The sequence below is a fragment of the Rhinolophus sinicus genome, linkage group LG04 (assembly GCF_036562045.2).
Source record: "Rhinolophus sinicus isolate RSC01 linkage group LG04, ASM3656204v1, whole genome shotgun sequence".
In the NCBI taxonomy this organism is placed as follows: domain Eukaryota; kingdom Metazoa; phylum Chordata; class Mammalia; order Chiroptera; family Rhinolophidae; genus Rhinolophus; species Rhinolophus sinicus.
Window position 1 is genome coordinate 131,320,884 of NC_133754.1, and position 12,061 is coordinate 131,332,944.

At 35.6% G+C, this 12,061-nt stretch overlaps 1 pseudogene; it reads left to right on the forward strand.

Annotated features, from left to right (window-relative positions):
• Positions 1 to 6,416: 6,416 nt before the first annotated feature.
• On the forward strand, positions 6,417 to 6,717 carry LOC141571334 (protein max pseudogene; annotated as a pseudogene).
• The last annotated feature ends 5,344 nt before the right edge of the window (positions 6,718 to 12,061 follow it).

A 12,061-nucleotide genomic window follows, 5' to 3' on the forward strand; every position in this document is an offset into this window, starting at 1 on the left:
TAATAAGTTTGGTCCCATCTGGTTTAAATAGAACTACAAGGACCACTATTCAAAAAGCTGCAGATTTTTGAAACTAGCAGATTTATGAGATCCGACTTTTATGAACACTAAAGAAATACATCTAGAAGTAAAAAATTCATATCTGTGCCCTTAGAATCTATAAAGATACTACAGCTTCTAGTTTAGAGCTTTGAACTTTGAACTGAACTTAGATATGAGCACAGAAAATATACATTTAGGACATATTTGGTCAGGTCAGGTATCTGGAATTATTTAATAATGGTTCCTATCCCCTGAGAATTTTAATGTATTTCCAAGTACCTTTGGTAATGAAAGAGATAGAAAGCGTGAGAGAGTGAGACGGGCAGAGAAATTAATGTAGGAATCGAACTTTTAGAAATTATCTTTCAGAACAATCGGCTGAGAAATATCTTTTTAAACTAGTAACTTGGGGGTAAGTGGATTTGATGTGTTGAGGTTAAAGCCTTCTTGTCCTCTTTAAGTCTTTTAAGAATTTGTTTAAAATAAAATTTTCAAATAGTGTGAGGAACTAAAAACTGAAAACAAGTAAACAATGATAAAAAACAAATATATTGGATTATATGATTCACAGTAACATTATATGACAGGATTCACAAATGTTGACTTCCATCATTTTATTACTATGCAATTGAACCATTTAAGGGGCTTTTCCCCTTTCTTTTTAAGTTAGATTTGATGCTTTGTTTTTATATGCAAGTATATCTGTGTATTAGAATATAAATTGACACATAAAAGGATGTCTTCTGGAACACCAGAGATAGCTTAGAGCTCAGGAAACAAAAGAGACACTGAGGGGCTGAAATAGATTTGAAAGAATACCTGTGTACAACAATTTCATCAAATATTGCATATATTCTGCCTCCAAAGATTTATATGCATTCTGTAGGAAAGGTCTGTTGATAATCCAATAATAGATATCAAAAACTTCAAATGTTTCCTCATGTATTTTGGGTTCATGTCATAGAAATATGTATAAAAGTTGACATAAACTAACCCTTTTTGAAACCATTCATCACAAACTATCAAATGAATTAAGATCTGAGAGTATTAACTATGTGATTGCATGGTAAACTGGTGCAACTTTGGAAAGCGAAGATAGAGAGGAAAGGGGGTTTTGCTAGAAAAAACAAAGCAGGGACATTTATTAATTTAGAAGGAGTCAATGCACGTTTTTTGGTTTCCACAGAATTTCTGTTGTCATTTGAAGTGTCTAATGCATTATTTGGAAAATGTTACCTGCAGTGAACTAATGATCAACCACTTAAAGCGGTGAAATAATCATCAACTACTTAAGTATTTTCAAGATTCCAACCGAAAGATTTGTAACATGGCATTTAAATAAGTCTGGAATCATATGTAGAATTTGAAATGCCAAAGATCAAGAGATCTAGAGAAACTCTATTGAACTGAACTCTCCAGTCCACTCAATTGGCCTCATGGGACTTACCCTTCGGTGTTAGCAGAGAGAGAGGTTTTTTGTTATTGTATTTCCCCGAAAATAAGACCTACCTGGACAATCAGCTCTAATGCATCTTTTGGAGCAAAAATTAATATAAGACCGAGTATTATATTATATTATATTATATTATATTATATTATATTATATTATATTATATTAGTCTTATATTAATTTTTGCTCCAAAAGACGCATTAGAGCTGATTGTCCGGCTAGGTCTTATTTCTGGGGAAACATGGTAGTTTTCAAGTGTGTTCTAACACGTTCAAAATGAAAACACTTTTTCTTGAAGATTTCTGGAGTGATTAAGGATAGATAGTGACTGAGGTTTTCCTAAAGTCTAAGGCCAGAAAGCAAAATTTTCTGATGGTGTTCACATAGGTATTAATTGTAAACAGAGGGTGTTGGATCTGAAATTGTCCACTGGTTCCTTGTGTCATCATAACCAAGCAATAATGCCTGTTACCCTGGTTTGAATTGAAATGGTTTTGTCCCTTAAATGGTTTGTTGACATACACTGTAATGACATAACAGATTTCCATAATGTTTATTCTTTCCAAATTTTTATAAAGACTATTTGCATTGTCCAAGGACATGGGCTAATAATAAAATTTGTAATTCTAATAATTTATATCACTAGAAAGTTCTATGAGGGAGCAAAAATTAATCATACCCTGAATTCTACATACTCTAATGTAAAACTTAGATAGCTTTCCAAGGAACACATTTTTTTCATACCCAGAACAGCAATTCAAGATGATACAGTGTTGGAGGCACAGTTCAGACTTTACTTCATTGCTTTGACAGTCATTTGACTCAGCTCTTTCTAGAGATTAAGATCATCTACTGTCTCTGCTTTTGAAAATAATGGTATAATCTCTTGACAGCTTTCCTGATAGGTTAGCAACTGCTTTTTCAGTCACAAAGTAATTTACCTCTCTATTTATTTATTTTTTCTATTTAGCAAAAACATTGTATAAACACATGCTTAAATTCAGCCCTGTGTTGAATGCAAGTGTATTATAACAGCCCTAGACTAAAAGTATACTTCCTTTTAGTCCCCAGTTGTATAGAGAAGAGAAGAGAAATAAATCCAATGCTGCTAATGCCTGTTATTTTCCATGCCTGGGAAAATACTTACTAACATGCTGAAAACAAACTACAGGCATCCTCTTTGTCTCAGTGTGAATATCCTATGGATGATAAATCTAAATTAAGTTGATTGTGTCTTCTAAAATTAAAATAGAAATGACAAATGGCTTGTTTTTCACACCTTCCTCCTCATCAGCTTTTTCCTCTCGTTAGGCAGGTGTTAGTTAAGATATTTCCAGTTGTATTAAATAAGAATATGTGTGATCACTTTCATGGTTCTCATCTTTTTGTACTGAAAAGGTCCTGGACTCTATGATGAACCACCATTTGATTGAATAATATTTATTGAGCATTTATTATACACTAGATTTTTTGCAATAAGCTCTGGACGTACAATGGTGAACAAAATAGATAGTCTTCTGACCCTAAGGAGCATATATAATATAGTGATGGATATAGAAAAGTAAAAAGTGCATCGTGAGTGCTAGAGAAAAAAAAATGTGCTGGTTACACTGGACACAACATCACAGAAAACACCGAAATGGGTCTCTGGAGGGGCTACGAGAGAACAATTCAGAAGACACGTTCTTCATTCAATAAACATTTACAGACTGCTGACTATGTGTAAGCTACTGTGATTAGCACTGGGGTAGTAAACAAGACACATAATCCCTGCTATCACAGATATTATTATCCATTAGGGGAGATGTATGTTAAACAAAAACACAGATGCGTAATATTAGGTAAGGACAAGGAAAAGTTAGCAGTGTAATAAAACACAGAGCTGGGGAAGGGAGAGTCCTCTTGCTTGGGTGGTCGGGGCAGGACTCTTTGAGAAGGTGATTGTGAGCAGTGATCTGGATGAGAAGAGGAAGCAAATCATGTGGAGATCTGAGGAGGGATATGAGGAAACTGTCAGTGTAAAGGCCTGGAGGTCAGGGTGTGCTTGGTATTGTTCTAAGTGGAGCAAAAAGACCAGGTTAGAGGGAGGAAGTGACTGTGGGGAATTATGTTACCAGGGGCCATGGTTATGTAGGGTCTGGTATGCAATGATTAAGTCCTTGGATTTTTTTTTTTTTTTTTTTTTTTTGTGTGCTAATTTGAATGGGAAACCTCTGGAAGATTTTGAGCAAACAAGTGACATAAAATGATTTATATTTTAAGTGATGGGTCTAATCATCATTCAAAGAATAAGATGCAAGATGGCAGGAATGGAAGCTGGGAGATTAGACAGAAGGTGTAACAGTGTCCAGGCGGCGATGGGGATTTGGACTAAAGTAGCAGTGCTGGAGGATATGAGAAGTGATCAGATCCGGTATTTATCTCAGAGATAGTGCTGGCAGGAATTGTTGATGGATTGGATGTGATATTTGAACAAAAGAAAACAACATAGTCACACAGGAATTTTGCCTGAGAAACTGCGTGAAAAGTAGGTCATTTTACTACCTAAGGAAACAAGTTTTGAGGCGGTAGGGAATGGAAAGTGGGGAAAAAATGGCAGGAGTTCCATTTTGGAAATACTGACTTTTAGGGTGGTGACCTTAGTTGAAACTGAAGGATGAGTAAGACTTAGTGAGCCAGGGCTATGAGGAGAAATGAGGGGATGGAGCTTCACTTGCTGAAAGTTACTCAGTCCAGATCTCGAATTTTAACTCAGGTCTAATTGACTCCCACATCCATATTCTTTCCACACTGTTCCACTCTGTCCCTAACAACCAATCTAAGGATAATAAGAATTCACCTGTTGTTCTGTGGGCTTCTCTAGAATTTCAGAGTTATAAAGAAAGGAAGACAATACCAGTAGTACACTAGTCACAAAAACATGTCTTGTGGCCAACTCTGCCTGGCATTATAGGACTGTTTCCAGATTGAATTGCAGAGGTGGCAAGCTCTTCCAAATCATTACTTTACCAATCTATTTTATTATGTTTAAAAGAAACACACACACACACACACACACACACACACACATTTATTTATTTAAATGACTAATTTCCCCTGCACTGGTTTATGTCTGCCACATGCTGTCTGAACAAGAAAATCTTGATCCATAATGAATTTAATCTAAGATTCTTGGTATTCTCTGCTGTAGGATCTCTTGTCAAACTTATCTGATAATCTACAGTGTCCAAAACAAACCTTAAAGATCTTAAAAATCTGTGTTCACATAAACACTACTCCTCCTAGTCCAAGGCCTCAATCCCATGTCACATATTAGAACTTTCAAGTAAATTGGTAACTATAGTTTCTCATTAGTTCTTATAAGTTATATTCAAGAAATATGTGCTGAGTGTCTACTGCTCAACGTACTTTAGGAGAAACAATGGCTAATCAGATGCCTCCTTGAGCTCTAGGAATTTACAATTTATGAGAGACTACATTTAAATTCACACACACACACACCCCTACATAAACACACACACCTATCTTGGGCTGTTTGAACACTTATACTCTATTCTGTAATTTCGTGTGCTAGATAACTGTCCTGACTGTATCTGGAACACTCTTTTCATCTACATGTCTTCCTCTTTCTTATAAGTTCAGTTTCTGAACTACACAGTTCCCCATGTAGACTTCTATTATAGCAGTCACAATTTTATACCATATTTCTTGAATTCCTTTTTTCAGTTGTCTACTAGACTGTGAGTACCTTGGGAACAAAGACTTTTTATTTGACCCATATTCCCTGGGCCTTGCAATGTGCTTAGCACATATGATCATCTCAAGAATATTTATTAGATGAACAAATTAATTCCATATTGGATTGGAATATTGGATTGGAGTACACTACATAGAGGAGCTTTAAGTTCAGTCATTAAATCCCCTTCATTTAAATGAATCAGGAGCACATGTCAGCTAAATGATTATTTAATTATTGTGTATTTAATACTGTTTCTACTTTGAACTTACAGTGAAGATTTGAGTTGGTTCAACATATGAGATTGATTTGGAAGATAAATTTGGCATAGAATCAACTGACTTTGGTGATGATTGAAATGTTGAAGGCAGAGGGGCAAAGGGAGGCAGAGCCTATGATGGCCCTGAAATTTCTGTATTCTCTAAGAGAATATAGGAAGAGGAGAATCCACATGTGTGCAGAGACGGATTTAGTTACTTTTCAAGTGTTTGATTTTTGTGGTGGTTATAGGAGATCAAAATAGTGAGTTCCAGTAGAAAGGAAGCTCAGAAGAAATACAGTGTTGTCACCTTAGGAGGCATTAGCTTAGTTGAGAGTTTAAACCATAACTCTGGTGGATGTCATTTCTCATGAAGAGGCAACCTTGGGACACCACAGACCCTGTGCCTGGGAACCTCTTTCCCACCTCACTCAACTAGTGAACTCCTATTCATTGATAGAGACATAGCGTAGACTTCATCTTCTCTGTGAAATATTCCTTTATTCTTCCATTTTTCCTCCTCCTCTCACTCTTCTTCTTGCTGCTTCTCCTCTCCATTATGATCCTCGTTACTATTAACTTACCCAGTCCTTGTCTGGGGTAAGTTAATCACTGCTGAACACTTTACATGCATAGTGGTGTTCACTCTTCACTGTGATGCAATGAGGCAGGTGCTTCTATAATTTTTTATTGTACATAGAAAATTGTACAGATAAAATGGAGGTACAGATAGAGCTCATAATAAAAAAAACAAAAAAAACAAAACAAGGGCAAAATGAGGAGGTGGTTCTCACCCGTGTTGAGTGAGAGAGCAAGCAAGTGAGTGTGTGTGTGGGGGGACCCGGCTTGTTGTGTTAGTGACTTCCCCCTCCCCTCCACCCTTTCCTCTTACACCTTTGGAGCAGTGGCGGCTCCCTGGGCCATAGGAAATGAGCCATGACAACATCTAGGTGGAGAGCAATGCTGACAAATGGGTTTATCATAATGCACTGGAATGAAAAGGTCTCTACCTTTTCATTGGTGTGATAGCACGTCAAAGACAGCTTTCACAGTTTGCGGGACTTGGTCCCATCATTCCAAGGAGGGAAGGCATCTAGATCCAAATCCTAGACAAAGCCACACAGCATATCTGGTATATGAGAAGAACAACTACACACACAAGCAAGATACTGATAACTCAAGCTGCAGAATGCTCTTCTGGAACAATAGCAAAGGGAAAGCGAAAGCTGATCCAATTCTTTATTCCTGGGGAATTCACTTCTCTTCCTCCCTCATGGAAGATACAAATAAAAGGAAATGCAAATGAGCACATGGATGTGAACACCTCAAATAAAATAAAATAAATAGGGGGTGCAAAACGATAAAAGCAATGGCACATAACTAGAAAATGGCAGAGATAGGATTTTGAGTGTCACCTACTCTAGAGACCAGGCTCTTTGTTTTAGGTCAATTGTTTCATTTTCTGGGAATCAAGCTGTTTATTCATGGGACTGACACAGCACTTAGTATGTATTATAGGTTATCTAGTTTCCATATTTGTTCCCTGCACTAAAGTGGGAGTTCCTTATGAGCCTGAACATTCTGATTAAGTTTTGCATTTTCTGGCACTCAAAAATGTTTAATGTAAGAATAAATTTATGAGAGAATATTTAAGGTGTGTGTTTGAGAAAAGTTGTAAAGGAAAGAATGTTAAGAGTCAATTTGTGATAAGAGGAGAACAGAAAACAGAACTCAAAGAAACCAAGGAAGAAGAGTTTCAAGAAAGATCAACAATATTGAAAATCCTTCGCAGTGTGACCTAGCATTCTTTATCTTCTATTTGGGTATTTTTTCCTATTATTGGTGTTCTTTGTCCATGTGCCTTCAGTTATTTTTTAATATCCACAAATTCTGATTTTTTTTTAAGTTACAAAAGACTTCAACTAAAATCTAACATGGATGGTAACATACATGTAAAACATGACAGTAGAGTTCTCTGATTGAAGTGCAGGACTCTGAGGTCTACTTACTTTTCCTCTCTCTGACTATCTCAACGCATGCACTTGAGAGTTTGAAAAATCATGCCTGTTGATCTTTCCCTCCATTTACATTTGTTGCACCTGTTTTGAACATACCTCATGTGTCAGCTAAGCTAAGTAATCTATTGGCATTTTACATTCCTTCCAAAATCTCTATTTCTAAATATGCTCTTCTCGCACCTTGAAATATCTCAATGGTCTTACCTCTACTCCCTTTTTGCCTGCGTGATTTCCAGTCATCTCTCAAGACTCAGTTTAAAGATTATCTTCTACATACAGCAATCATTCATCGCCCTCTTTTCTCTGGATTATTAGACTACCACATATGTTTAGAAAAGCCCTCTTAAAATGTGTGTGTGTGTGTGTGTGTGTGTGTGTGTGTTCATGTACACATCACCTAAAAATGGTGAAGGAAAATGCTCAAATTTCCTTTGTGTATTTCTAGATACTTCCCATAGGTGAGAGGCCAATTGTTTTCTTTGAAGCAGCATCTTCCTGAGCATTGTTGAATTTTTGTTACACTTAAGTGTAATTGATTTATTTTGTATGGGTTGAACTTGGTAGAGCAAGATCAGAAAACCTCCTTGTTTTCTTTTTTTTTCTTATCACTAGCACCAGGTGAAGTGATTCTTTTTCCATTCCAATCGGTGGCTTTTCAGGCACACAGCACAGCTTGTCTGATTATGTCTGTTTCTCAGTCTAGTTCCAGAGCATCTGGGCCAACTTAATCAAACTTGCATCGCAGATCCAATTCACATCTCTTCCTTCTTCCTTCCTATGTTATGCCTGGTGTGAGATAGAGGGCCAGTGAAAGAAGAATGGAGCTGGATTTGATTTTATTGTTGTTGTTTATCTGTGTATCTTCCTCATCTATCACTTTCATGTAGGTTCTAGCTTCTAGTTAGGATCAAGGGAAGAAATAATTACAGGAAGGTGTGTATGACTAATGTTAGTTATAACAATTAGACCTCCCCTTCCTGTTTGTTTGTTTGTTTGTTTGTTTGTTTTTGTAGCAGAATAAGCATGCTGATTCCTGTGTGCCATTTATTAAGTTCTGAGGCAAACACTGTCTCACCCCATTCCCTGATGATAGTGTTGCCTCATTCACCAGGCAGCATTTTCTAGTGGAATACTTGCAATACCACTAAAGTCTGGACAATTGGTGAAAGGGAAAAGTCAGTTACCCTTGTCTCTTCAAACACTGCTCCTACTCTTTCCCTCTCTATTCAACCTGCCTCTTGCTTGGAGACTTCCCTAGGAGAGAGGAACATGCAAGCATTGATGTCAATGTACCATAAATTCCAGAGGACATAATTAAAACTTTCTCCAAAACATTCTTTCACTGTGCTCCTGTGGCAGTGAAGGGCAGGCTGACAAATTTCTCTACACATATTCTGCTGGGCCATAAGGTTCCAATCTGCCATCTTTAGAACTCTGTGTTCTATCTGTGGCTCACATGGGTAGGTAAAGCAGGCAGCCTAAAATATTATCAGTCCTTTCAAAGAAGAGTCCTTCAATGAATCCCTAACCTTCTCAAATATCAAATGAAGGAAGGAGTCAGGTTGATGGGGCAGATTGATTACCTCTTAGTAAATCTTTCAAGAGTGTGTCTAGTGCTTTTCTTTAGAATTGAAAGTGTCTGTCAGTAATTGTCCTCTGATTTGATGATTTAGATGAAATTCTGAGACAATAGGGAAAGCTTTGTTTCAAATCTTGTTGTATAAGGTAATTACTTCCTCTGTTTCTCTGAATTCCTCTGACCTACAGCACAGTTACAGATACTTAGGTAACAATGTAGGAAATAGTAGAGGGCTGAGTAAGCCTACCTAGTTTTAAATAAATTAGCACTTTCCGGTAAAAATATAAATAGAAAAAATATTTGGTACAAATATTTTCTGTAATATTCCCCTTCTCTCTAATTAAATATTTCTCTTGTAAGAGTACAGTGTGTTGCTTGTTTAAGCAATTAGTCTACATAAGCCTTTTCTTATCCATAGTAATTTGTATTCTTTGAAAAGCACATGTCCTTGGGTTTATTAAGCACTGCATAATAACAGTCCAAGACCTCAACATGCCATTTTTCCCTCCTTATTTGACTAGGGATTTAAAGACGGTTTTCTGCATGTATTAATTTCTATATGACTATGTACAATGTAATAAAAAAAGTCTTTTGTGAAATAAGATGAATGAACTTTATGGAGATAAAAGTAAACTAATCAGAATCTATAATTAATTTATGTGCACCCACAAATCAAGGTTCTGCTCAGTATTGAGTCCTAAATAAATCAAGTTATAGAAAGGAATTATGATAATGGTTGAAAGTATTCCCTAGTAGTATTACTATGTGTATGTGTACATACAGTAATATATACAACTGTGATACCTCTCATGTATCTGAGATATACATGAGATGTATCACTGTTATAAAAATGACAAGTGTGTCAACTATATTTTAATATATATGTGTATATATGTATATATACACACACACATATATATATATTATTTATTTATTTATTTATTTATTTATTTATTTATTTATTTATTTATACACACACACAAGGAATAGAGACAGTGGAAATGTAATGGCTGTATGCGATGTCAGAGGGGTAGTAGGTTGGGGGAGGGGGGTTATCACTTTGTGAGGGGTGTAAATGTCTAACTATTACCTTGTTTTATACACCTGAAACTAATAATAATAAAATAAAATAAAATAAAAAAGAAAGTGAAAAAATAAAAGCAAGTATGGTAAAGGATGGATGGATATTTTATGGGTTCCTGGATTTAAACAAATCATTTGTAAAGCAAACTACATTGATTTTTAAAATCAATTACATTCTATTAAGAAATTAAAAATTCTAAGTTATGTCTGTGAATCAGTACTAAAACTACTATTTACTAAGTTTTTCCTGACCATTTTTAGAGACTGATTTTCATAGAAATATAGCAATTGGATCATTAGTATAACTGATAAATATCTACTTTTTCTTATATTTTGGAATGAATAATTTTTTTCTTAAACCTCCCTTTCTTTTTCTATAGCATCATAATATTTAAAATTAAAATCACATTGGTGTTATTACTACACAGTGAATGCTTTGATTATATTAAGTATTAAAAACTGGATGGGTTACATTTAAGTTGTTTAATGCCTTCCTGAATAACTGAAATGGATTGTCTTTTAATTGTTTGGTGACAAAATTGATCTTTTGTATTATATGCTGCTATACTATCATATAGTACACTATGCTATAATTTGTAGGTTAGTGGTATTTCAAAACATGCTGTAGTAGGAGTAGGGTTTCCAGGTAGGAATTCCCGCCTGTTCTCGTGAATGTTTTTTGCTTTCCCGTTCCCGAATCCCAAGAAAAGTTGATCGGGAAATCGGGAAAATCAGCTCCTTCAACCCAGTTGGTTGGTAGTATTGGCCATCACTTTGTGGAAACAATTCATCATGGAGAACAGAAAACAGTTTATATCTTGGGATTCGGGAAGGGGAAAGTGAAAAATATTCCGGAGAACAGGCGGAATTCCTGCCCAGAAACCCTAAATAGGAGAGAGCATCTACCAATACCACCAATAATTGATTATAGAATGTAGAAGAAAGTAGAGCTTATGGGAATGATGGAAAAGTAATACCAGGCAGTTAATTTCCAGATACCTGATAATGACTAAATATTATAAATTAATCTACCACAATTGACTTGCTCATGTTAAATAGGCAAAACCTTTTACTACAGTGCTTTCTAGTTGTCTAAGGTACATTTTAGGTACTTTTAAAGACAATATAAGGTACTCACTAACCTTTTGATGATAGATCAGATAACGCATTAGAAATATAAAGTTAATATTCTAGGTGAAATGTGAAAGTTCCAGTGACATTTAAAAATCAAAGTCATTAAACAATGGTTATTGAAGATGAATGTAAACTAATTCCAAAGTCATCGATATTTAAGTCTCTTTGTATTTTGAAGTCTTCTCTGTGGTCTCAATGTAATGTTTTAATACAAATAAGAGTGTAGCACAAATGAGACAAACGGCAAAAAAATAATTGAGGATCAGATGATAAGAGGGGAAGGAACTTAGGAAAATAAGTTGACATTGTTTAGGAAAGAGGGTGCAATGCGGAGACCTGGTCACTGGACATTCTATACCTTCCAGGGCACAAACAACATACGGAAGGTAAAGAATTATTCACAGTCTCTGAAGATTATAGAACAAGGAGCAATGGCCTAAAGCCAAGGGAAAGAAGAGTAGTGGGATAAAAGAAAACAAAATATGAACATAAAAGGATATGGGGAGGAGAGAGACTTTAAAAAAGACAAAAGATATTATACCATAAATTTTAAAGGGTTGAACATACACTATATTAGCCAGGATAATGTAGGGAGTTTATAGCACTGTGTACTATTAAAAGTAAAAGCATTCAATGTTCTCCTTGTTTTTCTGACACTATTTTTCATAAAACATTCACTACAGTGGTAATTGATTCTGTTTCTATATCTGCCATATTTGATCTGAGAAGCAGAAATTCTGGAGAAATAAAGGATGTTTTA